The sequence below is a fragment of the Eriocheir sinensis genome, chromosome 57 (genome assembly GCF_024679095.1).
Source record: "Eriocheir sinensis breed Jianghai 21 chromosome 57, ASM2467909v1, whole genome shotgun sequence".
In the NCBI taxonomy this organism is placed as follows: domain Eukaryota; kingdom Metazoa; phylum Arthropoda; class Malacostraca; order Decapoda; family Varunidae; genus Eriocheir; species Eriocheir sinensis.
In genome coordinates, this window is record NC_066565.1 from 6,770,714 (window position 1) to 6,775,713 (window position 5,000).

At 41.7% G+C, this 5,000-nt stretch overlaps 1 long non-coding RNA gene across 50 annotated transcripts in view; it reads right to left on the reverse strand.

Annotated features, from left to right (window-relative positions):
• LOC126984747 (uncharacterized) overlaps positions 1 to 5,000 on the reverse strand; it is a 25,292-nt gene that overhangs the window by 18,037 nt on the left and 2,255 nt on the right. For 26 of the 50 annotated variants that reach the window (XR_007737595.1, XR_007737588.1, XR_007737576.1 and 23 more), the window contains 2 exons: positions 1,298 to 1,825; positions 506 to 835 (listed from right to left, as the gene is read on the reverse strand). This is a non-coding gene — a long non-coding RNA (uncharacterized LOC126984747). Of the gene's footprint in view, positions 1 to 505; positions 836 to 1,033; positions 1,166 to 1,297; positions 1,826 to 5,000 lie in introns of all 50 variants that reach the window. The other 24 variants (XR_007737607.1, XR_007737601.1, XR_007737596.1 and 21 more) reach the window with 20 other exon arrangements.

The following is a 5,000-nucleotide window of genomic DNA, read 5'->3' on the forward strand; positions in this document are numbered from 1 at the left end:
ATTACTAGGCTCACAACACTACCCATGGACATACTAACAAAACCTCCACCAAAGCCTTGTCAAACTATCACCAGGCTCATAACACTACCCATGGACATACTAATACAACCTCCACTAAAGCCTTGTCAACCTATCACCAGGTTGATAACACTACCCATGGACATACTAACACAACCTCCACCAAAGCCTTTTCAAAATATCACTAGGCTCACAACACTATCCATGGACTTACTTACACAACCTCCACCAAAGCCTTGTCAAACTATCACCAGGCTCATAACACTACCCATGGACATACTAACACAACCTCCACTAAAGCCTTGTCAAACTATCACCAGGTTCATAACACTACCCATGGACATACTAACACAACCTCCACCAAAGCCTTGTCAAACTATCACCAGGCTCATAACACTACCCATGGACATACTAACACAACCTCCACCAAAGCCTTGTCAGACTATCACTAGGCTCACAACACTACCCATGGACATACTAACACAACCCCCACCAAAGCCTTGTCAAACTATCACCAGGCTCACAACACTACCCATGGACATACTAACACAACCTCCACCAAAGCCTTGTCAAACTATCACTAGGCTCACAACACTACCCATGGACATACTAACACAACCTCCACCAAAGCCTTGTCAAACTATCACCAGGCTCACAACACTACCCATGGACATACTAACACAACCTCCACCAAAGCCTTGTCAAACTATCACCAGGCTCATAACACTACCCATGGACATACTAACACAACCTCCACCAAAGCCTTGTCAAACTATCACTAGGCTCACAACACTACCCATGGACATACTAACACAACCTCCACCAAAGCCTTGTCAAACTATCACCAGGCTCATAACACTACCCATGGACTTACTAACATAACCTCAACCAAAGCCTTGTCAAACTATCACTAGGCTCACAACACTACCCATGGACATACTAACACAACCTCCACCAAAGCCTTTTCAAAATATCACTAGGCTCACAACACTATCCATGGACTTACTAACACAACCTCCACCAAAGCCTTGTCAAACTATCACCAGGCTCATAACACTACCCATGGACATACTAACACAACCTCCACTAAAGCCTTGTCAAACTATCACCAGGTTCATAACACTACCCATGGACATACTAACACAACCTCCACCAAAGCCTTGTCAAACTATCACCAGGCTCATAACACTACCCATGGACATACTAACACAACCTCCACTAAAGCCTTGTCAAACTATCACTAGGCTCACAACACTACCCATGGACATACTAACACAACCTCCACCAAAGCCTTGTCAAACTATCACCAGGCTCACAACACTACCCATGGACATACTAACACAACCTCCACCAAAGCCTTGTCAAACTATCACCAGGCTCACAACACTACCCATGGACATACTAACACAACCTCCACCAAAGCCTTGTCAAACTATCACCAGGCTCACAACACTACCCATGGACATACTAACACAACCTCCACCAAAGCCTTGTCAAACTATCACCAGGCTCACAACACTACCCATGGACATACTAACACAACCTCCACCAAAGCCTTGTCAAACTATCACTAGGCTCACAACACTACCCATGGACATACTAACACAACCTCCACCAAAGCCTTGTCAAACTATCACCAGGCTCACAACACTACCCATGGACATACTAACACAACCTCCACCAAAGCCTTGTCAAACTATCACCAGGCTCATAACACTACCCATGGACATACTAACACAACCTCCACCAAAGCCTTGTCAAACTATCACTAGGCTCACAACACTACCCATGGACATACTAACACAACCTCCACCAAAGCCTTGTCAAACTATCACCAGGCTCATAACACTACCCATGGACTTACTAACATAACCTCAACCAAAGCCTTGTCAAACTATCACTAGGCTCACAACACTACCCATGGACATACTAACACAACCTCCACCAAAGCCTTGTCAAAGTATCACTAGGCTCAGAACACTACCCAAGGACATACTAACACAACCTCCACCAAAGACTTGTCAAACTTTCACCAGGCTCACAACACTACCCATTGACATACTAACACAACCTCCACCAAAGCCTTGTCAAACTCTCACTAGGCTCATAACACTACCCATGGATATACTAACACAACCTCCACCAAAGCCTTGTCAAACTATCACTAGGCTCGCAACACTACCCATGGACATACAAACACAACCTCTACCAAAGCCTTGTCATGCTATCATTAGGCTCACAACACAACCCATGGACATACTAACACAACCTCCACTAAAGCCTTGTCAAACTATCACCTACATCAAGCCTCGGAGTCCCCGCCTGGGGGGGGGACCACAAATTCCCCCAGGGAGGACTCCCCTTCTGGCTGCCGATCCGAGAGGTGTCTTGATAACTCCTCGAACCTCTTTCTTCTCAATTTCTGCAACATTCGCGGTCCTCGCTCTAATTTTCATTCTGTGGAACATCATCTCTCCTCCTCTAAACCTCACCTTCTCTTCCTTACCGAAACACAGGTTACTGAGGCTACTGACACCAATCTCTACTCTGTTCCCTCCTACTATCTCTATCCTAAATTTCAATCCAAAGCTGGATGTTGCGCCTACGTGCGCAACGACATCACTTGCTCTCGTGCCCACAACCTTGACTCTTCTGAATTTTCCACCATCTGGCTAAGACTTCATTGTCATTCTATTACTAAATACATCTGTGCTGTTTATCTCTCACCTAACTCTACCAACTATGTAAAATTCTTTGACTATTTGAATTCTAAAGTGAAGCACATCTTGACCCACTCTCCCTTCGCTGAAATCTCCATCCTAGGAGATTTCAATGCTCACCACCAGCTTTGGCTTTCATCCTCTTTCTCTGACCATCCTGGTGAACAAGCCTACAACTTTGCTATCCTCAACGACCTAGAGCAGTTGGTCCAGCACCCTACACGTATTCCCGACCGTCTTGGAGACCGGCCCAACATTCTAGACCTCTTCCTTACCTCAAACCCTTCTGCTTATTCTGTCAAACTGTTCTCTCCGTTGGGCTCCTCCGATCACAATCTTATTTCTGCATCCTGTCCTATCGCTCCTGTACACCCTCTGGACCCACCGAAGAGGCGATGCTTATGGCATTTTGCTTCAGGTCAGTGGGACGACCTGAGGATGTACTTTTCCGATTTCCCGTGGAATGATTATTGCTTCCTCTGTGTGTGCTCAGCGCATCACAGAGGTGATTGTCTTTGGAATGGAGGCATACATTCCTCGTTCTTTCTCTACTCCTCACGCTAAAAAGCCTTGGTTTAATCACGCTTGTTCTCGTGCTGTCAATGATAGAGAGGCAGCTCACAAAAGGTACCAGAGCCTTCAAACTAATGCTAATTATGAACTTTACATTTCTGCCCGAAATCGTGCCAAATCTATTCTCCGACTAACCAAAAATTCTTTCATTAACAGAAAATGCCAAAACCTTGCTTTCTCTAACTCTTCCCGTGACTTCTGGCATCTAGCCAAAAACATCTCCTCCAACTTCACTTCTTCATCTTTCCCTCCACTCCTCAGTCCTGACGGCAACACTGCCGTCTCATCTATCTCTAAGGCTGAACTCTTCTCTCAAACTTTTTCTAAAAACTCCACTCTGGACGATTCTGGGCATATTCCTCCTACTCATCCCCCCTCTGACTCCTTTATGCCTGTTATAAAGATTCTTCGAAATGATGTTTTCTATGCCCTCTCTGGCCTCAATCCTCAGAAGGCTTATGGACCTGATGGAGTGCCTCCTATTGTCCTTAAAAACTGTGCCTCCGTGCTGTCACCCTGCTCGGTCAAACTCTTTCGCCTCTGCCTGTCAACATCTACCTTTCCTTCCTGCTGGAAGTATGCCTTCATACAGCCTGTGCCTAAGAAGGGTGACCGTTCCAATCCCTCAAACTACCGTCCTATAGCTTTACTTTCTTGTCTATCTAAAGCTTTTGAATCAATCCTTAACCGAAAGATTCAAAAGCACCTTTCCACTTCTGACCTTCTATCTGATCGCCAGTATGGGTTCCGCAAGGGGCGTTCTACTGGTGATCTCCTAGCCTTCTTAACTGACTCTTGGTCATCCTCTCTTAGCCGTTTCGGTGAAACCTTTGCTATTGCGCTGGACATATCAAAAGGTTTTGATAGGGTCTGGCACAAATCTTTGCTTTCCAAACTACCCTCCTACGGTTTCTATCCTTCTCTCTGTACCTTTATCTCCAGTTTCCTTTCTGACCGTTCTATTTCTGCCGTGGTAGACGGTCACTGTTCTTCCCCTAAATCTATTAACAGTGGTGTCCCACAGGGTTATGTCCTATCTCCCACTCTTTTTCTATTGTTCATTGATAAAAAACATTTGAAACATTTGAAACATTTTATTATCCCTTTATACAATTATGTATTTACAATAATTTAGTAGTGCAGGGAGCCCATTTAAAGCTATGAGCTTTTTGGGCAGTACTGGAAACTTAGGTGCCGGATTTAATCAATAGTGCAAAAAGAAAAAAATATATATTTATATATATTATATATATATATATATATATATATATATATATATATATATATATATATATATATATATATATATATATATATATATATATATATATATATATATATATATATATATATATATATATATATATATATATATATATATATATATAATGATAATAATAATAATAATAATAATAATAATAATAATAATAATAATAATAATAATAATAATAATAATAACTATAGTAATAATAGTAATAATAAACATTGTGATAATTATAAAATAATAGTAGTGTAAATAATAGTTAAAGTGATAATATTAACACAATATCATTAGTACAAAAATTGTAATTGATTTATAAAAATAATATGGTAGTACTGTAACTGATAATGTAAGTAATAGTATTAATACAATAATAATAGTATAAGGTAATAATTGATTAAGCTGAGGACACACTCTGACAGATGATA